Genomic DNA, 24,350 nt, shown 5'->3' with positions numbered 1-24,350 from the left:
TAAGCAGACTAGTGTGAGTCTTGGCTCGTCCCTGTGACATATCCACATGAATGAAGGAACACCACCTTCAGCTAAACCTCTGAACTCTCAGTCATCCCAGTCAATCAATTTCTTTATCTCAGTATCAACATTTAAAACTCGCATCTCCCTTCTTGACCAAGGTCTCAAGAAACTGGGGTGTCATGTTTGATGCCCAGCTGTCCGTCTCTGATCATGTTACATCTGCCTCCCCAACTCTCCGTACAGACGATGGTTACCTGTTCCCTCGACTACAGTTGTATCTAAAAGGTCACATGTCTCTTTGCTGCTCCTGAATCAAATTTAAGTCACTAATGTTTGCCTAGAGAGTGACTTCCATGTACATGAACTCAATCAGTCAGGCTCCTTCTCTGTTCCTCTAAGGATCGTCGTCTGTCATTACCATCCCGGCACACGAGGCATTCACAGTCCAGACTGTTCTCGTTCGTGGTTCCTTGATGGTGGAAGAAGCTCCAATCAAAGCAGGAGGATGCTCCTCTCTACCTAGCACTTACTTCACACTTCTTTAATGTATCTCCTTGCGCTTTGCCTCATTTAACAGATTTAGTGCTTAGTGTTTATTTCAATGTCTCCCTCTGCACTGATGCTTCAGTGTTCTCCCTCACTTGTACGTCGCTTTGGATAAAATCCTCTGACAAAATGAGTAAAATGTAAATGATTACAAATGCACTCGAAGCTCAGGGTGACACAGGGATGGCGTGTGGACAGGAATTCAGGGGATGTTTCTGTTCACTCTGAACAACTTGTACATGTCAGATTCATATTTCCTGACCATATAGTCTAATGCATTTTTTTCCACAACCACCTGTGAAATTCCTCATGTGAACTTTATTTCTGACACAAAATATTTGGGAGCTACTTGACATAATGAAGAAGAGAAAGTGAGTGTGAGAGAGCGAGAGAGAGAGAAAAAACAACATGCTGTCATGCACGCACATAGGCTCATCAAGGCTTAAACACACACACATACATGCACGCACATACATATCCTTTCTTGGAAAGCCACAAGTTTCTAATTATATCCTGGGTTTCAAATAAAAAGCGTTTACAGCCAATTCGTTTGCGTAAATGCCATTCCTGTCTGTGTGGAGAGATGTAACCATTTCTACCCTCGACACAATAAATAGTTTATTGCTTTTATTTGTCATGGCTTTATGTTGTATTGCCAAGCCCTCAAAAGAATAGAAAAAAAGCATATTTTCCCACTAATGACTGTGTGTGATTTATAGAGTCTGTCTTTGACATGGGGGTGTCTGTGCTTTCAAACTGAGCATAATTAGACCTCTGGAGCTGCATGCGGCGCAAAACACATTGGGCAGAAACGCTGCGCTTCCCAGAGACACTCTGCTGTGCGGTTTGGGTACGACGCTGCTGAAAAGTCGGTGCATGAGAAAAAAATGCCTGGAGGTTTCCCTTCCAGAGCGCATGCACGCACGCACGCACGCACACACCCGCGCAGAGGTCAATGATATCTGCAACAAACATAATGATTGGCTTTGACACACTTTCAGAATCAGATACAAGGGGAGAAGAAAGAGCATATAGATTGGCTCAGTGGGATCCAAAGAGTTAGTCAAGCATGAGCTGTTCCCTGCCGAGCAGAGAAAGAACGGACTCCCCTCCCTCCTTTGTCCTCGCTGACCCTGAATGCTCACTGAGTGATTTTAACAGGTCACAAAGGAGCAGGAGTTCACACTTTTTTTGACACCCCTCACCCTTTTCTCACTCATCCTCCTCCTCTCTCCTCCTTCCTGTCTCTGTGCCTTTGTCTGCCTCTCTCTTTAACAGAGTTAAAGAAGTGCTGAGACGTTTCTGTTTTGGGTCCCCGTCAAGTGATTTCTAATGACACACTGCTCTCGTCCCCCACAACATGTATTTTAGAGTAAATGAATCAGGCAGTACATGGCCTCATTAAGTTGAAAGTGCCGCTCTCCGCCACAAAAGTACATGGTGCTCTGGAGCCGGGGCCGTTCACACCATGAAGGCAGAGCACCAGGGCTGCAACTCTCCACATCGCGCACGTGCAAACAGGGGTTTGTGTAGTGTGTGTTTGGTGGTGTGCTCGAGGCCGGAAAAGCTTTAGGAGGAGAGTTGAGCAATAGATCAACTGAGAAATAATTTTGGATTTTCACTTTATTTCCTCATTTGTTTACGGGATGCATTCAAGAGCTCGTACCAGTTCAAAGCAGCTTGATTTGTTTGGGACGTTGAGCGTCCGTGGTGAACCATCACTTAAACTTCCTGTGGTGTCTCTGATGATGCTGGCTGTAGTTGGTCTTTACTGCTGGCTGTTTGGCTGATGATGTTGCTGAGAGAGGTGTCTGATATGTTGATTTACTCATTTTGTGTGGTCTCTATTTTTCTTTCCTCCGAATTTTTCATTTCTTTTTCCACAAGTGTAAAGACTGAAAGGGCTGAAGATACCACTACAAAGCAAAGAATAGTGAAAATATTCAAGTATGAGCTGCAAATTTCTATCAAACATATTCTTGAATCAACATTGAACACCATTGATCCACCTGAGGCAGATGGGAGGGTGAGTTTTCTGTGCTCGTCCGGCCACTGCGAGACATGTACGACAGGAAACATGAGACATTTGAATCAGTTTAATTTTCAGCTTTAAGGTGTGTTCAATGAAAATTGAATGAAAAGTTTTTTATAGAAATCTGATCTTATTTTGTAGTTTTTGCTCATAACATTTTACCTACCGGCTTAGACAAGTTTTGCAATTTTCCCAAAATACACAAAACTAGGCATGTGCACGAATAATTGAGTCAAAAAGGTAAGCATAGTCAACATCTTTTTTTAAGAATTTTTATTTGGATGGGAGGAGATTTATGTTTTACTTCATAGAGATGAGGAACTAATGTTTATGGTACTGTTCCTGCCCGAGTGCTGCATCTTCTCTTTGTGTGGAGGAAGCAAAAGAGTGGAACAGATGTTGGCAATAAAAAGAAGCAAAGTATGTCATTATTTTACTCAATTAGACAACAAGGTGGAAGGTGGAGCGCATGTGTTAACGATGATGTCATGATGAATCGACTTAAATTATCTTGATTGTTCGACTTCAAAAAGTAATTAAAATGCCCGTCTCTACACAGATGCAGGGACTCAACCAGTACAAATCTCATGAGTTTGTTTATTAGGATCCCCATTAGCTTCATCAGAACACAGGCTTCTCACAGAGTTTCAGACACTGAACCCATTTATACTCAATCACCTCATGAGCCCATCTCAGAAAAAAAGTTGCAAATGCATCCAAGAGTCATTCAAGACAGATTGAAATCTGATTGCTCAAACCACATCAGGAAGAGGTTTGAGACCCATTCGGACCAGACGCTGAAAAGGCATGAATTGCATCTGTCTCTCCAAGACACATACGTAATCTTTACTCCTCCCATAGTGTAACTGTCAGTAAGCAGCCTGTGGAAATATCCACTCACTGTCTGATTTTTCTTAATTACATCCGTGGTCTGTCTCTTCTGTGCCTGTGATAACAGCAGATAAAATGACGCTGAAATGAGCTGATGTTCTCTGTCTCATTAACGCGACAAGAGAAAAAACAGCTCCTTGTTATTTCTACACATGCGATCAAATAAAAGGCTTGAAGAAGTGTTTTGTTTATCTGATCCCTGATCAGTTTAGCCAAGGAATGATCTGTATGGGTGAGTTAGAGCCTGTGATGTCTTGCTTTAAGTTCATAAACATGATTCATCCATGTGTTAGTGTAAGTTTATGGATAGTAGCTAAGCTGTTATTATTGTTAATTAAGTACAGTTTCATTCAAGTAAATTATCTGAATACTAATGCTATTTTTTAACCTTATTTTCTGATATTTTTGTGTGTAAATGATCGATAGGGACAAAAATATTTGCAATTGGTCCACAATTTAGCAAGAACAAAGTACTCGGCCGCCCCTAAACAGCTACTACAATATAAGCAAGACATGGAAATAGTATGAAAACACTGATGTGTCTTGTATTGGAGATGATGATGTTGCAGGTTACTCTGCTGTGTGTGCATGTCAGTGCAGAACAGGACGTCAGGTCTAACGAACACAAATGTCAAATATGATTAATCACCATCTGTTTTGTGCGAGAAACTGCAAATTCTGCAGAAACCACAAATTCTGCAGAACCAGGATGTGATAAGGGATGTACCACATAACTCAGAAACACACAAACACACAGTCATGTCATACACACCAACACCCAAAACAGGTGGTGAAGCCATTATGTTATTCACTTAACTTCAAGCTGTGCCAGAACAACATCGTTTATGAGGCACTTTTGCTTTATTGGCCTTAATTTTTACCGGCAAAAAAGACAAGAGAGAGGAGAAACAACGTCATATGATGACGTCTGTGAGGCAGTGATGGCTCCCACCAGCGATTTATGGCACAGCAGCTTGTGATGATGGTCATAAATGTCCAATAATGATCACAGAGATTCTGTGTTTAAGAGGCCAAGAGTTAAAAAGAAACAGAAACAGCTCATAACCCATTCGATACTCAAACTGCCCAATGATAAATCTAATCTGCAGGAAACCACAAACAAGCCAGAGGAGGTGAAATTAGGCTTTTTTTACTAAAGGAGGAGAGGAAGAACAATTTATTGCATTGATAAATTTCAGCTCCCCATTAGTGGTGGTCCTGCTGATTGTGAGGACAGATTGATAACATTGATTTCTGTCAGCGTGTCACAGTCACCTGACTGGCGAGGACTGGTGGAGACAGATCAGGAGGTTTTCAGCAGCCAATCGCAGCTCGGCCGTCCGGTCTGTCAATCATTGCACCGCGGCAAATGGCTCACCCCGCAGCTGGGCTGAAATCCCGCCTCCTGGGCTGCAGTCAAAGGGTTAAAAAGAAATTCACCATGGTCAAATCATCTGGTGGGTTGATCGAAAGCCACAGGAAACAGACAGCCTTATTTCACTCCTCTGTTCTGTTCTCCAAAATTTAACACAGAGGATGGACTCTTCACTCATGTTTCCTCTGCGACCATGCACCTTAGATTATCCACTTAAATATTAAGTATTACCTTTATTTATTATTTTATATCTTTACGCTACATGAACCAATACAGACATTAAAAAAAAGGAGAGGAAGGAAATCAGAGGATTTTGAATCAAAATGAATATCAGACTGGAATGGAACGGAGACAGCTGCATTTATTTATTTGACCATAGATTTAATTATGATATTGTCTTGATATCTAAATCTCTTTTCTTGAGACCCAGCATTATGAATTTGCGTGAACCAGTAAAGACATTAAACGTACAAGAAGAAGGAAAACACAGAGAAATAATTGAATGACCATGTTGTAACAAAAACTGTTAGTTGTCTGGAAGGATTGAAAAACTACATTCAAATATTTTAAACTTTGATTTATTTAAAAATTTAAACAGGAAAAAACTTAAAATCTCTTGGCCAGAAAAAAGAAGAATAGAAGGAACAAAAAAGAGGAACTGAAGGACATTAATAAAAACCAGTAGCTGTCTAGAACTGTAGATTCAAATATCTCAAAAACAGTAGCCTTTTTATTAAACTCTTCAGTCTTTTAGTAAACCAGGATGGCCTTGTATTTTTTGAGAGTCATGGGAGACAAGTCAATGCAGATGTTCTCACACCAAAGGGAGATGAGTAATAAGGCTGATTACAAGGAAAAACAGTCAAATCAAATATGAAACTGAGAAGACAGAAGTGATTAAAAACATATGAAAACACACAGCTTCTAGAAAAACAAACAAAAAAAAAAACAATGTACTAGCTCGGCACAAAATACAAAGAGCCCCTCCATGTATCTCCCAGTGCCAGGACAGCCGAGGACACGGCTCTGATAAGATGATGCAACTCCCCGGAGATCTTACATCAGGCAGAGCACCTTGTCTGAGCTGTGGCCATCAAAGGGTTAACCCTTGCAAACCTCATAGCATATATACAGTAATGCACAGATCATTAAACTCATGTTAGCCACGCATGCAATTACTCCATGTCCCCTTCTTTACATGTCTTTATTTTAACCCCCCTGTTCCCCCCTTCTCTCTGCTCTACCTCCCCCCACCTCTAACCTATGTGGCAGGTGGGACATAAAATGTTGGGAGGTCTGAAGCTCAGGACATCAAAAGGATGCATCATGGGTGAGTCACCCCCGCAGGCTCCAGATCGCTGCCCTGCATCATGAAAACAGCGGCTGTGCATAAAACACTCGTTGGCAGCGGGGAGAATGGAAAGTGGGATACGACCGGTCACAGAGGAATGTAATCAAAGCGCGTTTTATTATGTTTTGCAGCAGGGCCACGGGACACTGCGGCCATTACTTCACATGTCATTCTTCCCAAGTCACTGTATGTGTGATGCATGCCTTGCTTTGATTTTTGGGAGTGTGTGCATGTGTTTAGATGAGTGTGTGCGCATTCTTCTCATTCGTTACGTTAGTGTGCTGCATGCCTGAGTGCTTTTGAGTGTTTTTCAGTGAGAGAATGTCTGGACTGTCGTTCGTGGCGTTTGTCATACTTAAAACGACCACACCAGTGTGTTTTAGCTCTGCTGCTGAACATACATGGAGAGCTGAAGTGAGAGTGGAACATTGGGGTTCAGAAAACATCGAAACATTGCAAAATTAATGTCGCAGATGACTAAAAACCACCTTAGAGGATTATAGTACATTATTTCATGCAGCTCAGACAGATACCAACAAGCAGTTTGACCACTGGACCCCAGATAGCCAAGACATCAACTGTATAGACATTAGATGTTAGCCAGCTAGCAACAGTGTCATCAACTGGTGCTGTGTCTCAAATCGTCAGTGGTTAGTTGAAGGAAACTGGACTTTTAGGTTTCTTGAAGATGTTTCGTCTCTCATCAAAAAATCCTCCTCAGTTCTTTCCCTTTCTGTGGAAGCCTTTTGGATGAGAGATTAAACGTCTTCAAGAAATCGAAAAGAAGTCCAGCAGCCTTCAACCCTAGCACTAAGTTGTCTTCAAATCCAACATGGCTGCTATGCGCTCACCGAAAATGACAATTGCAACATGCAACGCAATTTTTGGACACTATGCGTTTGACTTAAATATAAATGTTTTAGATTCTTGTGACATGGAAATTACACCGCCATCTGTGCTGACGTGTCCTCCCTCCTCTGCCACCATTTTCACAAGTTTCAAAATACATTGGAGCTCCCTTTCTTTCCGCTACGTAGCCAAAATGGTGACCGCTGAGGGTGAGAAGTGTCCATCGTTCCACGCTCAACTTTATGACTGTTTTGAGTGCGTCATCCTTATCTTTTTAGTGAACTGGATGTGGCCATACTTGTCAGTGTGAATGCACTTATACACCGAAAATAATATATGTGAGCATGGGAAGTGCGTGAACTCAAGCGTGTACGTGAGCTGAGACACAGTAAGTGTATGTGGGGGTGTTGTCTGTCTGTCTGTTTGTGTTCATCTCAGACTCTGACTCAACTCAGAATTCACCAGAAACTCTTAACTTACTGTAATTTCCCTCAAGTGTCATTGCCCTGGTGAAGTTGTGTCTCACCACGTCTTTCCTCTGACTTTGTTTGCAATAGTGTCTGATTGTGTCTGAACGGAGGAGTGGTAAATATTTAACAGAGGGCTTCAGTGGCCTTTAATGGACACCATTTCCCACAGGCCCGAGACCGTTACAGGTTAAATGTTATCATCTTGGCAAACTGATGCCTGCTGCTGATTCAAGTAATTAAAAACTTATTTCCTTTTTAATGTGCTGGGCTAAAATGTTGGCTTTGAGTAAGTTGAAGCCCCAAGTGAAGAAGTTTAAGTATCTTGGGATCTTTCTCACAACTGAGGGTGTAATGCAGTGTGAGATCATCCGGTGGACTGATGCAGAGTCAGTGGTAAAGCAGCTGTTGTAATGGACCATTGTTCATGTCCAACCCGTCGAAGATCTCTGGGGAGACCTATGTATCTCATCTGACCTGAGGTTGTCTTGTGAAGCCCAGTGCTGAAAACCCTACTTCCTATTAAGTCCTGGGAAGACCAACCTTTTGTCCCACAGCTGAGCTCATAAGATCCCTTTGTTTTCTGTTTGATGATTATTTGAGTCAGTTACTGATATTTGGTAAAGTTCTTTTTTCAATAGTAAAAGATGCCAAGATTTAGTTCCCCTGTTTACTGATTATAGTTTTCATTTGCCTTTAAGCTATTAAATCATCTGTGACAGTCAACCAAATACCAAAGTAGAAATCCTTTGGTCTTCATGCTTTAACTGGTATGCCAGTGCAGAGGCTCTTTGGTTAACCCAGCTACCACAATTCAATTTTCTTCAGCCATCAAAGGGTTTTTTACACTTTTTCAGAAGAAATACTGAAAGTTTTTTACATTCCTTTTTGTACAGTGTGAAAAAAATGAGCAGCGTGATGCATAAATCTGCATCGTGTTCATCAGGTGGTTGATTCAGATTAGTTTCAGATTGCTAGGAAAAGTCTGCATTGCTTTATCCTTTAGAAATAATGTAAATAAAACAAAAAATAATGGACAGTTCATGTTGGCTGTGTTGGATTACAAAACCTAAGCAAATTTAAAGAGTTTGCTTAATTATTATCATACCAGAAATTAATGGCAGCTTGAAACAACAGGAAAAACTACGTTCGAATTTGTACAGAAACACATGCATGCTTTGATTAGGGACAGATTTCTGTCAAGTGAAAGTAAATTTTTGTTCGGTCCTTCCAACTGGAAGCAAAGGTCTTGGCCAAACCACTGGACCATCCTTCTTTCATTTTCCTTCATCATGTTTGGGATTGGTGTTATGGTGAATAGAGCCTTTGAGATAACAGAGGATATGAATCACAAACATGTGACACGCCATCTCTGATATTCATTAAGGACGGTTAAGCATGTTTTCCACCCTCATCCTCCAAGATGTTAGTCACCCAACAAAGACGAAAAGGACCAGAGAGGGAGAGCAAGGAAAAGGGTGTGAGCTGAGGGATGGCAGGGTAAGAAGCTAGGCGACTGCTCTGAGTAAGACGAGACTGAGGTCGTCTGAAGATTTATCATCTCCTCCGCGGAATAACCTTCACATTCTGAGAAGTGTTTCAAGGGAGCATTTCAGGAGCAGAGGGTGACAATTTGCTGGTAACCTTTCATGGAAAGCTGAGGGGAGCGAGGGGAAGGAGGAGGGGAAATGTGACAGCTCTGCCAAGTGAAGAAATGTACTGAAAGGGGGAGGTTAATATGGTTGGAATCCAAGAAAGCCAAAAAATCCTAAAAGGTTCACCATGACTGAGTGCCTGTGCCACTTTGACACAACACCTCCCTGCCTTTGCATATCATAACACTGTAGACAGTGTCAGGCGAGTGGAGGAGGGTGACAGAGCGGAAGAGAGTGAGCGAGCGACCGAACATAGGGGTTTAGACAGTGCCATTTATAAAGCATGGCCCTCTGCCTGCCTCATAAACTGTGCATTATTCTGGGAAAGCAGGAAACCGGCTGGACTTCAGGAGAGAGGGAGACAGAGTGAGCGAGAAAGAATATACGTATATATATATATATATATATATATACACACACACTCTTTTTTCTCTTTCTTCTCTTTCCAATGTTCTCCTTCTCGTTTCACCACTATTCCTCTTAAAGACCTTCAGATACGTGAGTTTAGTCATGGCCTGGAATTTCCATCACAGTCAGCAAATACACACCCTGCAAAAATATTGTATACTCCAAAGGTAAAGAGAAAATGACTCGATAAGATTTACTGAAATAAAAATTCAGGCTACCACTAAGTCCTAGCCTTAACTCTCTGTGCTTTACGAGATTATCCTTTGATTAAACAAATCCAACAGTAATTATTATGACAACTTTTTAATAGCTCTTGAGCTTGAAGGCAAAGCTCTTCATTGAATTTACTGTTCCCCACCCATTGGTTATGATGTCTGGATACTGACAGGAGCAATTAGATGGTGGAAAGAAGCAGCCAATGCTTCAGATAGTAGACAGATGCGTCAGATCTCAAACTCCACATCCATGAGGAGTTCAGAGCAGAATTGCTTCTCCTTTGAAAGGTTGTTAAATCGGCACATAGTATCTGAAACCCACTACTCCCTGTCAGAATTGAGGGAGGCTACATCCAGCAATGTTTGCAACTTTTTAAAACCAATCATTTGACATCAACACCCACTGATCGGGCAAGCGTACAGAGGTGAGAATGCAGGATTAGCCATTTGGAAAAGGTTTAACACTTTTGCTTTCAAGGCATTGTCAGAAACCTTCCTTCGGTTTTCAGCCCAATAGTAGAATAGTGGACCCAGAGCATGACACCTACAGTATCTGGCCTGGGAAAGTCTTGGTATCTCGCAGGAAGAATTGGAGGATGTGGCTTGGGAGAAGACGCCTGGTGTACCTAGCTTACTTTGCTGCCACGTGACCTTACCTGATTTTCATTTTGTCAAGCAGGTTTTCTGTGTTATTTAGCCGCAAGGGATTTCTTCTTGTCAGAATGGGGGGAGGCTGCATCCAACAATGTTTGCAACTTTTTAAAACTGATCATTTGGACTTCTCTCTCAAGCTCTCTTTGTCATTCTGCTGTAAGTCTTTGTGTGCACAAACAAGTGCAACACTAATTCGTTGCATCTCATCTTCCACTCTCTTTTGCTCTGATCTTCTAGGGTGGTTTTTTTGGAAAACCTTCGTTCGGTTTTCTGGGCACATCCCAATAGTTAGAATAGTACACTATGTTGGAGGAGTTACATACCTACAGTATCTGGCCTGGGAAAGTCTTGGTATCGTGAACTGGAGGACATGGCTTGGGAGAAGGAAATCTGGTGCTCCTAGCTTTTTTTAAGTGCAAGCCCTTACCCAATAACCTAATTTTCTTTTTGTCAATTTGTTATTCTCCGCTATCGAGCCCTAGAGGATTTCTTACCTAAACTAGGGCCATTTTTCAGTGAATGGGAGGGAGGCTTTGAAATGCAGTGTCACAGCCTGCTAACAAAGTTAAGTGAATGTATGAATAATGACAGCATGGGAGGGGAAGGAGAAAGACAGCTGATGTCTCCTTTATTCTTTCTTTCCCGCTTTCCTCCTTTCCCTGCCCAGTCTCCTTCGTCTTCCCCCAGTGCAGGTTTATGTTTAGACAGGATTGAGTTCTCCAGGACCAACATGGATAAGGCTCTCTCTCTCTCTCTCTCTCTCTCTCTCTCTCTCTCTCTCTCTCTCTCTCACTCCTCTCTCTCTCGCCTCTACATGGTGGATGTGTCAGCGGAGAGAGTTATAAGCCCTGCCCTACCCCGCCACCCCCACCTACTCCTTGGCAAGTGGCAGTCAGTCAGCTGATTTGTGCTGCTGAGGGGATTTGGTGTTCCACGTAGGCTATTTAAAAAGCACCAACACCTCTCCCCCCTTCGTCTCTCTCTCTCTCTTTTCCACTCACTCACTTTTTCACTATCTCATGCACCGGCTCTCCTACAACCACATAACATACCCCTCACCCATTCCCCTATATTGCTCTCTGCACTCCCTTCCCCCATCCCCTTTCTTTTTCAATCTGCCTTTTTTTCTGCTCACTCCTGCCTCTCAACATCTTTTGCTGCATTTATTCTTTCTACTGTATCGCTCTGTCAGTCCAGTATGTCCATTTCACAACATTTTTTGGTGGGGGTTAAAGACATTTTCAAGTGCAAGGTTGAAAGCCAGATTTGTACTTTTATGAAAACTGATTTGTAGTTCGACATAAGATATAGTCCGTTAATTTTCAGAGAAGTCCTTATATCTAAATGACAGTGTGGGTAGTTTCAAACAACCCATATGACTACTCTGAAAATTACTAGTATGTTTTCTTATCTGCTGTAACATCTGGTTAGTGTTAGCAAAGATTGCATTGATGCTTGTGGGTAGGAAACGGATAAGAAATGGCACATGAACCACAGGCTCACTTGTCAAAGTCTTGCATTTATCGACAAAAGTGCAACACACATTGGTCGCGTCATGGACTCATCTCCTTCTACCTTAAGCCACAAACTTCTCCATCACCTCTTCTAACACTGCACATTAATATGTGCTTTCTATGTAAGCCCACACACCAGTGTCGTCTTTACGCACTTGGAAGGATACATTGCTGTCATCTTCCCCAGTGTCGACATGCATTAGTTCTCCAGAAAAGCAGGAATTTGATCGGCATTGTTGTCTGAATTGATGCATCCTGGCAACATACTTGACAGTTTCTTGTGTGTTTGCTGTATGTCCAGGAATCAGCGTGCTTGGGGAAGAGGTGGTAGTCTTGATGGGCCAAATCAGATAAATAGGGCAGGTGTTGGATGAGTTGAAATCCACCTTCGAAGGACGACTGCACGAAAGCCAATGTTTTTCTAATTTTCTCAGAGTGCTGACTTGCGATTTTCAATTACCCCAAACAGAAACACCACAAAAGTTATTAACTTCAAACTTATCAGTATCATCAGTCAAAGAGTTGAACTGCATGTGCACAAACTTATCGTTCACAACCTCGTACAAGGCTGTATTCAGAGCAACATTAGTGCTTCGCCATAAAGAAAAACCTCTTTATTCATCTCAATGAGGCAACTCGGATGGCACAGCGAGGGTCCTGATGCAGAGAGATCCACCAAAAAACACTCGGTTGCCTGTCAACAAAACTGAAACTGGCTCCACTTTTGCCCAACGCAATGAAAAGCCAATCAAATACGTGCGAGTGCATGTTCCAGGTGGATTACACTGTAATGTTATTGCTGTATTTCTACTGTTGCCCTGCAGTTGCCAGAACCAAGGATAAAATAACTGGCATCACTTCCAGGGTTGCAAAATCCTGTCCCATTGTATTAGAAACCTCTGTGCAGCGATCTGATGTTTGATAAGTCTTCAAACTCCTGGATCTATTACTCTAATCACCTCACATCCTGAATCATATTTACAGTAATCTCCTCATCTGCACTTGAAGCAACATGCCCACATTAGCGCAGCCTCGGTGCTATTTTCAGTCTGACCATCTGCCAACAACATCACGTTATTATTTCCACCTTTGTTACTCTGAGAGGAGTAATCGTTCACATTACCACAAGATGTTGGTTGTCGGGAATAAGCAAATGCAGGTTGTTTTAAACTTTTGAACAAATATATGCCGTCATTTCTCTGATAAGGATGATGTAAATGTTGTACCATTGATGAATCACATCAGCAGGTTATGTCCTGCACGGGGTCGTCAAGTTTACATCGTGTTATTCACTCTGTGATATGGAACAAAGTTCACAGCAATGTTTGGCTCTGCTAGATCACAAAACATACATTTCTCAACACTAAACTTCAGTTTGCTGCATGTGTTTTTCACTTCACTTTCACAACATGTAGGAGAAAACACAAGGGACCCAAACTCACCAATCATTTCTCCACATCCATGACATGTAGTTATAATTTTGAGGAGGTGCACATCAGCTCCTGTCGCCTCCTGATCCTGATCCAGAAATATAAATCTGGTTCAAGATGTAGCAACGCACATAACTGAATGACGTTAATAGGTATATGCCTGAGATCTTAGTTACTGAATGTGCACATATGCGGTATATGCATGCACACAGACAAGCTGACAAACACACACACACTCAGATATAGATATATCACACTCACTGTAACATGCATTCCTTCCAACCAGCGAATGTAACCACGCAATACTGCAGGCTTTACATTCTGGGAGTGCCTCCAGTGCCTCGACTCCTCTGTCAGCAGCGGCTGCATTTACCCTGTTACATTTACAACGGAAACAAAAACATGGCCTTGGGACTTCATGGCAATATATAACATACACACAGGAGTGCGTCTCAGTGTGTGTGTATGTTTGCTGTCTCTGAATGCATGTTTATAGGTGTGTATGTCTGTGTGAAATTTAAGGGAAAAGACAGAGGAAGAGTTATCTGTTTGTAAAAGTTAGTGCAGATTCTTAAGAGAGGGAGATACGTACAAAAAAAAAAAAAAAAAAAAACAGGCCAGGGAATAAGAAGAGATACCAAAAATGGACTCAGAAAACAAGAGAGAAAATGAGTGGCAGAAGGATCTGGTGGAAGGGAAAAAAAGATATTAACAAACATGAACCAGCAGGCAATGAGTGCATAATACATATTCTGTTATTAGTCCCCTGAGTTTTAAAGCATCAGGTGAAAAATACCAAAAAAAGCATGCTTGTCAAGAATAATTAACCTCTCTCTTTCAGCAAGGGAACCATCTTAAAATGCAGTGAAAACACTGGGTTATAAACTCTGTGTCCTTATAAGGTACACACTGGACTGAGTTGAACTGTGCTGGGGTGTGGTAAGGTTTATCAGCTTGTGTTTTAGCTACTGGCAAAAACTTTCTGCATCTGACTCAAGTTGCAACTTTGATGCCTTCAGACTTTGACAGACTGCAAAAAAAAAAAAAAAAAAAGACTTAATGACTCATGACTTTTCTTGGATGCGAGCAAGTCTCGTGACATGAAAGATGTGATATACTCCCTGAGCCCACAGAGGAAGAATCTTGGCTGGTGCTCAGTGACTGAGCAGTCAGTCAGGCCAGTGTAGATGAGCTGGGAGGTCAGGAGGATAATACTTAAAATAACTTTAAAGCAGGAATTGAAAGGGGTTTATATAGGGACAGAGAGAATAGAGAAGAATGGGTTGCTGTGAGATTAACACTTGAGAAGAACTTGGCTGCCCTGTGCCCAGGTGACAAAGCCCTCTAGTGGCCATAATAACTATGACAAGAGCAAAGAGGGAACTCAGGTGTTGTTGCACCATAACCTTAATAAAGTAGTAATTTTAACCCAATTAATTAGGTTTTTTCAACCTAACTAAGTTGTTGTTGTATCTAAATCTAACCAAACCACCATTGAACAGTTTTAGTTTTTCTAAGGTGGCTTTGAAAGACACAAACAAATTATGTTTGCCTTTGTTGGTAGTGGTGTCAAATCGGGAAATGCTTCTACGTGTCATTGTAGAGTAAAGGTTTCCGACTGATTGTGACTCAGTGAGGGAAAGGGTTTGTCCGCTGTCACGTTGCACTCATTTCTCACCAGCCGTCTCCACTTCCATCACAGTTAGTTTTGTGGGTCGGTCATTTTAAGACAAGACTCTGTTGTAAACTTTACAGCCTGCCACACTGTTTCCTCCTGCACTGCTCTGTGTGCTCTAAAAAAAAAAAGTGCAGTGATTCACAAAATGGGAGTCGACTTGAGGTCTTCTCAGCTTATGCCTCGACTCATCAACTTTTAGGGGATGTCCCAAGTATATTTACACATCCAACACACACAGAGTGATATTAATATTAATACTATCCCACTGGTGTCCAGTATTCACTCTCCTTTTAGCTCTGGTTTGGTCTCTACCACCTCCTGAGAAAAACATCTGCCTCTTTAGCTGCTGGACTTTTACCAGAGCTGAAAACAAGACAGATGCGAGTGGTGCGACCGAATCAAACAGGAAATGTAGCATAGATCTCACACAAAGGCCATAAAGAAGCATTTACCCCTCACACAAATATAATGATCAGTAAAACTAAAGCTATCGTTCTCATGATGCAGCATAGAAAGGGTGAAAGTTAGGGCCACCAGCTGCATTGAATTATTGCGTATGTAGTACTCTGTGTACTGTATGTTTGTATTTTTTGATATAGTGGGTATGAAAGGAATGGAAGCTACTCTTTCTGTGGAAACTAAAAGTCGATTTATCTCTCAATAGCTTCGATTTATATCTTTATGATTGAAGGTAAAGCTTCAGATTAACGGCCGTGGCCTCAGAGTACCTGCACATAACTCACAAACACAAATATTTGCCTGAATATGCACATGTCTGTGCATGTTTTGCACATGTTGATTCATGTAGCTCAAACTGTGTGATTAGATACAAAGATGTGCTTCAACAACATGTCACATACAGGATTAAGTCGTGACACATTTAAATACAGGAAGAGACAGACGAACGTTCACCTTTAACTCGGTGCTTTTTGTTTTCTGACACGCCACTTGTGTGTAACTGGGTCACGTCTGTGTCCCCTCCCCCCTCGTCAACCTCAGTCAGCCTGACATCAAACTTCTTCTCGTCTCTTCTGCCTCCTCTTTTCTTCCTCTCTTTTTCCCCCCTTTACCTTTCTTCTTACACTCTTAAACTCCTCACTTGTCTTCTCTACTCTTCTTTTACCTTCTTTCCATTTCAGTCCCCTCCCACTCTTCTTTACTTTTTCTTCAGCTTATCTCTTCTACTTCTCATTTTTACTGTTTTCCTATTCTTTTCTTGTCTTAATCAGTTTTTTCCCCTTTTCTCCTTTGAGTTCTACCTCCCATTTTCCCCTTTCTTCCTCTGTCTTCCCATCTAGTTCATCTCTTTCCTTTTCCTCTCATTCATCACCCACACTTTCTTTCACTTTTGCCTTCCTCCACTGTTCTTCCAATCTCCTCTTCCTCTAAACATTCATTGCACAGAACAGTACATTCATAGTTACATCTCTTTAAGATGTAAATATACAGGACAGTCTTTTTTACCCACATCCCTCCCTCAGTCTCTCTTTTATTTGTTCCTCTCACTGTTTAACTGTGTGTGTGTGTGTGTGTGTGTGTGTCTTTGGCTGTCTCTCCGAGGCTGTGGGACAGCCACTGCCTCCGTCCTCCGTCGTCCTGCTGGGCAGAGCAGCTGAATAAGCTCATTGTCGGCCTGTGGAGAGTGCAGGTGCACCTCTTCTTTTTCACCTCCGACCCTCGGCCCTCGACCCCACAAAGCCCTTTGTGAACTCTATTTACTGGCGACTCCAATGAAACTGCAGTCCATTACCAACATCTCCTCTCTCCCTTTCTCTCCCCATTTTCTACTCCTCTCAAGAAACCAATTAGCGACAATACAAGTAGGTTAGACTCTCTATTCAGAGTGGGCATTGTTGAACACAATACCAGGAAGCATTGTGAGCTAACAATTAGTGGCAGTGTAGAGTGTCACTGACATTGTTGGGAGTTGCACAAGGCTGGGTTTGTTCCCAAAGAAGGAGTTAGACAGGGGTGGAGGCAGAGAGCGGAGGGGGTTCCCAGGTGCTGAATTAGTCCAAACTCGGCCCATGTGTCCCGGTCACACAAGACTCTTATCAGTGGCGGGGCTCAGGATACAGGAATGTGTCCCCGAGAGGGTGTGTTGCTTTCTTTGGGTGTAGATGTTTATGTTAGAGGTAACCCTACCTGGATGGGATTGTGCGTGCATGCATGCATTCCTGTGTTTGTGGCTGAATGTGTGTACGAGCTGAAGTGTGTGAACGTGCATCGAGTTACCTGTGTTTTTCTGTTTTTCTCTTTCGGTTTGTTTCTTTGTGCAGACGTGCGGTTGACTTGGCGTTGCATTGCAGATAGAGAGCACTTGTAAAAAAAAAAAAAAAAAGGAGATGGTCGCTTTGGGTCCTCCCCCGACCTCCTGGCCTCGAGGTCGGGACCCAGGTCATTAGCCCATGCTAATGCTAAGAGCAGGCTAGCCGCCACGTGAGGGGGCTGCCGCAAAAGAGGCTTTACCCGGCTGGTGACTCCATGCTAGAAGGTCACGACCAGAAGGTCAAGGGTTCAGCCATCATTGTTATCCTGCTCCCCGTGCCTTCCAACCCCTCCACCCCCCCAAACACACCCCCAAAACACACCCCCGCTGCAGCATGACATCATAGCTCTCACAGTCAGGGAGTCTGGAGGAGGGGGGCGTGGAGACAGAGCCGCTGACAGCTGACACTGGCTGGGCTCGGCCTGAATACTCGCCTCTGTTCAGTAATGAGAAAAGTAAGACGACCGTGAGATTTCATCAGTCCTGTCTGACACAATTAGCTGTTCCAGGTAAAAAGCAGAAGTTCGGTTCTCAGTAGAGGCCAGACAGAGATGAGCTCTAATCCAGTAGTCTTGTATAAGACTTTGTGAGACAAATTAGGCATTTTGGGAACACATCTGGTAATTATCATGGTAAACCTCAGTAAACTCGACACTCCAGAGCAGCTGACAGCAGAATAAGGACACACTCACGCCTGTAGTTTGTTTTCTTTGATCTGAATCATGCCTGAGGCCCGTCTCACAAGGCAGGATTATTAAGTTAACTGGATAAATGAACAGAGTGAAAAACCGGACGAGCTATTTTTACTTCAGAAGACTTCACTTGGAGTCTGAGGAGCTTTTTTAAATTATCCTGATAATTCAGTCAGCCTAAATTTAGTCATCCTAACTTTAGTAAACCTAAATTTAGTCATCCTAAATTTGTAATACAAGCCCATTTGCCTCTTTACAGTGTAACTAGACTAGTAACCCAATCGCTTGATTATCTTTGGCAGGGTGTTTCTGTGACCTGTTGCCCTGTAAACACACACATTAAAGGGGGAACATTTAAATGAGTTAACAAATCGTGCTCTCACAGTTTATTTCCTTTCATGATTACATCGGAACAAACCTAATAAATAAATCTAAGCATCAGGTGAGCAGCAGGACCTGCAGTCTCAGCTGATGCTCACAGGAATGATTCTGTACTATAACACAACGAGGAACATGGTAGTCATGGTTAGGGGATTCAGACAGTTGCGACACAACATGGAACATTACATGAAACGACTACACTAAGATCATGCAGTCATGGAAATTATGATAAATTTTGATTTTCAAAAGTGAAGGACCATGCAAGACTTTGTTTTCCTTGACTCGTCCCATCTTTCTGTATGTGCAGGACAAGATTTATCTGATGAAGAACCTAAATCTGCCTTTTTCAGTTGCCGAGCTCTGCCTGCTTCCCTGCCTGCTTATAACTGTATGCCCGTCGCAACTAGAGGGGAACTGTGGATGTTGTGGCGCGTTAACATCCGCTGACACCGCTGTCAGCAGCCCAGCAGGAGAGACACTCCTCACTGTGGTAGGATTTCATTAGTCCAGCCATATACTCAGTTTTTACCTGGACTTTGTCTTCAGTTATGACACACTGCTAAGCAAATGTTGCACCAAATGCTCATTTTTATTCTCAGTCAGGCTGAGCCTGAGGAGACGAACATGATTCCCCGACATGAACTGCACCCACATAAGTAATGGTCTGCGACTGTAGAGGGAGACAGGCAGACAGTGGAGGCATTTGGGTAAAGGCCAGTTGCCTGTCATCCCTTCATCCCGCCAGTTACCCCAGACAACCCCTGGTTAAATTTGAGGGGGGTTGACAGGAGAGATGTGGGACAGCGAGCACAGATACTGGAGACTCTCCACACTGGTGCCCATTGTGCAGCCATCCTATATGACCCTGTTCTATTTCTGTCTGCCCTTCTCAGTTTATCTCTTGCTCTCACCCTCTTTCACTCTGCTCAGTTTATTTGTTTGTTTTTTTCCTCTTTCTCTCTGTCAGATTTACTAGTTCATTGATTTTCATTTAATGATCTGACTCCCCCTCTGTCCGGGGCCCCCTGTTTTTTTTAATGCTCTGCTTCTACTCCTTGACAGCAGACAGAGAAAAATCTGGGTCATGGCATCCAAAATCTCACAAGTCAGAAATGCTGAATATGAATACTGACGGGGCAAAAAGAGAGAAAGAATGGTGGGGGAAAGAAAGATGGATGCAACAGGACAAGCAACACAGGAGAAACACGTACACTCACTACTTTGTTCCCACATTCTGTAAAGTTTTTAAAGTGCACACAAGAAACCAAATAAAAGACAGGAAATAAAAGAGAAAAGGAAAAAGAATGAGGCTGAAACTGAATATGGAAAAAAACATTGTTGAAACGTGAACCAGAGATAAGTTGGGTCTAATAAAACACTGTGGAGAGAGGCAGGAAACAGCACAAAGAGACACAAAAACAACACTACACAGACTTTTTTTCTAACAAAGCAAAACTGAAACAGTACGCTAACGTGTGAACTGTGCAATCTGAAAGGAAAATACAGTTCAGTGCAACCCTGGTCTTATTTTTGTCCTTATCAAATGAATCAGTGAGCACAGAGACACTGGTTATTCAGCAAGAAACACAATCAGACAGAGTGTAAACAAACCAATTTTATTTTTTGGTTTTGGACTGTTGCTTAGACACCACCATGGACTTGGGGAAACTGTGATGTGATTTTTCCGCTATTTTCTGATATTTTATGGACCAAACAATTACTGAAATAACTGCCATGTTAATAAGTAATAGGAATAATTGTTAGTTTCTAGACTCAAACGGGGGGATGTTGCAGTTACGTGGTCAGAGTTTCAAATCTCTAGACCAGTAGGGCCGCCACTTACTACAGACAGTTTGCCTAATAAATACAATTTTCTTTTCAAAATAAACAGCTTAACTGAGGCCTTGCTTACAGTCTGTCTGATTGTCTAACTGCTTGACCCATTTCACTATTTTTTAGATGTTGCAGCATCTACAGATCTCAGAAATTTGTGAGAAATGGTTGTGATTAACTTTTAAAGCCTCAATAATGTTTTTATTTAATCATTCTGTCTTTTTTGGACACTTGGGGGCAGCAAAACAAGTTGAAAACACAACGTCTGACCTTTACTTGACTCATGTAATTGATACAGTAACGATGATAGTGGTGCTTTGTCCACCTGATGAATGTAAATCCAGTTGGTACTTCCTTTTAACTCTGCTTTTGGTCTCTACCAACGCCTTAGAGAAATGTCTGGCTCTTCAGCTGCTAGATCCTCCACCTTCTTCACCAGCTAGTTGCTAACTGTGTCTGGCAGATGCTTGGTAGCGCTACAGTTTATCAGAGCTTTGTCGATCCATTGTTGATATATAATATTGATAAATGCAGATTTAATGATGTAAAATGTACATTAAGATGTACGTTGGCCCCTGAGCACGTCTGTGTTCACGCAGCCAGACGCCCACTGAATCAGCAAAACTGAGTCATGGCATTTAATTAGTGATGCAATGGCCTGAGTGGCAACACACACACACACACACACACACACAAACACAAACTCACACATAATCCCTCCCTCATTAGGTGTATTGTGGGGATGCTGATGTAATGCAAGTTAATCTGTTGGCCTCTGGTTGGCTCGGTGGCCCAGTGGGAGCTCTTTGTGTGGGACATTACCCCGGCCCCGCCCCCTGGAGACAGGTTCATTAAGACTGACGCTGATACCCAAGTACTCAGACCTTTTGTGTGTGTGTGTGTGTGTGTGTGTGTGTGTGTGTGAGTGAAACAGTGTGTTTCAGTCAGTCATACCAGAGACAATGCAATGAAGTGGCTGGCCATAAAGGCACTGCTTTCTGAGCATGTGCCTGAGAGCACGTAGGCCAGAAGTCTTGATTGGCGTGCAAAGTGTGTGTGCGTGTCTGTGTGTGTGCGTGTGTGTGTGTGTGTGTGTGTGTGTATAAGTCATAAGGCATATCTGTGTGTGTGTGTGTGTGTGTGTGTGTGTGCATTCACATTTTGCTGTTTATGGAAGTGTGAAACGGTCCAGCACATAAATCTAAAGCAAGTTGTTTTTCTGTGATGTTGAGTAACACTAATTTCCTGCCCATACAAGTGTATTTGTGTTGAGAGATACAGATGGGAGGGTGAGGGGCTTGTTCCCATAAAGAGGTCCTGCTCATTGATTTGCAACATTACCATAATGGTCCAGTACAACCAGAGATATTAAAGGAAGAGCTGCTCTGATGTGACTGCAGAGTTCAGAGCAACATTATGCAACAGGTACGATCTCCCTCTAACTGAGTGATAGTCAGCGGCTTAAACTGCTGGAATCAGGCCCAGCAGGTTCAAAAGTAATGCTGAACTGTAGATCAGTTAAAAAGACTTGGAAGTCATTAGAAACCAGTGTTCATCTCTGATATCCAGCCAGGAAACTTTGAAAATGTCAAGAATTATAAACAGAGTTTGGCATATTTGTCACAGCGACAGCACTTCCTGGTTCCAAAAGCGAGTTTGATGGGCTTCGTTTTCTGGGTTTAACAAAGCTTAGCTGCACAGCATGAGTTTGTATGCTCTGGCCCACCTGTTAGGGTGAAGCTGAAAAGGTTAAGAGACTGTCAAAAACTAAAAAATAAACAGCAGCGCAAAGTAAAATCCGTATGTACACATCGACATTTACAGTCATGCATGGTAGCAACACCACAGTGTAAAAATACTCCAGTTTGACTTGGAATATGTAAGTTATTAGTGGTAAATTTGACATTTAGAGACATCAAACATCAAAGTAAGTATCCAGAATAGCACTTTAAATTAATAACAGTGTATGATAATTTATAAAATTATCATGTTTGGCTTTTAAAATCTTAATATTCAACTTGAAACCAGCTGTGAAGTAACTGTAGTTTAGTAAAAAGTACAATATTCCTCTGACAGTTAGTGCCAGCAAATGGAAATACTTTTATATAAATATACAGTACTATGCTGTTCAGCAAAATCTCCACACTATATATATCATCATATTACCCTACGCTAATTGCAAACTAACCAAATTTGGTGCAATAACAAAAGGCAAATGACAGATTACAGATAAAATCAGTGAGTTTGTCCGCCTGGTCGCAGTCAGCCCTGCAGGCTCTGTCCCTCCTGCCCACCAAATTAAAAATAGGAGAGGGATTATTTGTGGGTCGGTGTGGTTTTAGTGTGTGCGACGGAGTGTGTGTGTTTGCTCCCATGTGCAGCCAAAGCAGCAACAGCGACAGCAGCAACAGCAGCGCACTTAGCATAGGCTTTAAATAGCTAACTCAAATAAAGTGAGAGGAGGCCGGGGATCAGAGGCTGAGAGGGACTCTGTGAGGGAGGCATTCCCGAACGGAAGCCGGCCTTTGGATTTCCAAACACCATTCGGAGCGAGCAATGCCAGGAATGTGATGTCGTCCAGCAGCAGCAGCAGCAGCAGCAGCGGTGGCTGTGAAAACCGCCGGGCCACCAGGTGCTGGTGGGCCACCTGACAGGAAGTGCAGCAGGAAGTGCAAGCAGAGGTCCAGCTAGGGGACAAAATGGCGGCAGGTGACTCAGCAGAGAGAGGACAGGAGCCAGACTGAGGGTCGCTGCTGTGAGCTGAGTCTCTCTCAGGCCTTTCTGAGCGAAAGTAGAGCTTCTATCAAGCCTGAAAATCAGTGAATCACTGAAAAGGGAAGACGACTCCCCCTCTGAAACAGCCCCTCTAACCACTCTTCCGCACTTTGCCTCCTTTTTTACACACTGTGTTAAATTTCTATTCTTTCTCATCCTTTTTACCTTTTGACGGCCTTCTTTGTGTGCAGGCTGTGGGAAAGTTTCCCGTAATGGTGAGGTCATCCACCGCCGACTACCCCCCACCTCCATCACCCCCACCCCCCACACAGACACCATTACTACACCCCCCTCGCCACCCTCCGTGCTGCCCCTCTTTCCCCAGGCCAGGCAGGGCTGCAGGACAGTGATGGGTGATGTGTCCCCATGTCTCTCCTCCACCTCCAGTTCCTCAGCTCTCTCCACAGAGACCAGGAACCTGAATAGAGCCTCATTCAGAGCCGGTATCTGATGATCTGGCCTCTGAAACCAGGGCACAGGCAGAGCAGCAGGTCTTTGAGGCACCTGGAGGCCGATCAGGCACCTTTTTTCTATCATGGATGCTCTGTTTTTTATTCCTTAAACACACTCGCACAAGCTTGGACACACTTTGACGCTGCCAAGTTTATTCAAGAGGGTGGTTCTTTCTCGCATGTGTGGACTTGCTCACATTCATCTGAAACTGATTTGTGCTATTAAAACCCGTGTGATTGTAAAAGCAGGGAAGGAGCAGGAAAGCATAAAAACACAGCCAGAAACTGAACATTTGTTAAATATCCTAAAAGTTCTGCAGATTTAAATGAGTGCTCAACTCGTCCACTCTTTGATTCTGTTTGAAGTGTGGAATTTGGTGGCTGATTACTGCCATCTATTGGTGAAGCTGCAAACTACGGTTCTGATTTTAAAGGGTCAGTTCAACCAAAAGAAACATGTCTTGTCACCTCTGGTTGCATTTAAGTCATGCACATTTTGTTTTATTTTTGAGATATCTGAGTCATTTGCCTCCATCCACATTTGTGATGTTAAAAGCTCCAAAAATCAATAGTTTCTTATGGTGTAAACATCAGATCAAATGTGAAGGGAGTAGCTTTTCACCTGCAGGTCCATTTCGCTCTGTGGAGGTCTTTATTTCTGCTCTGGATTGGTTATGCGGCCTGCAACACTCCTCTCAGTCTGTTTCCAGTTATAGTAGCAGCTGTTTTTTTGCTAAAAAATGACCCACACAGCGGCAAACGGCAGAGAGACGCAGCCTGTCTGTCTGCTGTCTGTAATGTTGTTCTCTTAATCTGGGTGAACTGACCCTTTAACAAGGCCTCAGAATGGAGTAGTGTACGGAACCCAGAAGTAAGTTAG

At 42.8% G+C, this 24,350-nt stretch overlaps 1 long non-coding RNA gene across 1 annotated transcript in view; it reads left to right on the top strand.

Annotated features, from left to right (window-relative positions):
• LOC127143447 (uncharacterized) overlaps window positions 1-24,350 on the top strand; it is a 40,780-nt gene that overhangs the window by 14,007 nt on the left and 2,423 nt on the right. The window lies entirely within an intron of this gene.

The sequence above is a fragment of the Lates calcarifer genome, linkage group LG17, assembly GCF_001640805.2.
Source record: "Lates calcarifer isolate ASB-BC8 linkage group LG17, TLL_Latcal_v3, whole genome shotgun sequence".
NCBI classification, from domain to species: Eukaryota; Metazoa; Chordata; class Actinopteri; family Centropomidae; genus Lates; species Lates calcarifer.
Note: the sequence above shows the minus strand (reverse complement) of the source record. Positions and strands in the feature narration are given on the sequence as shown.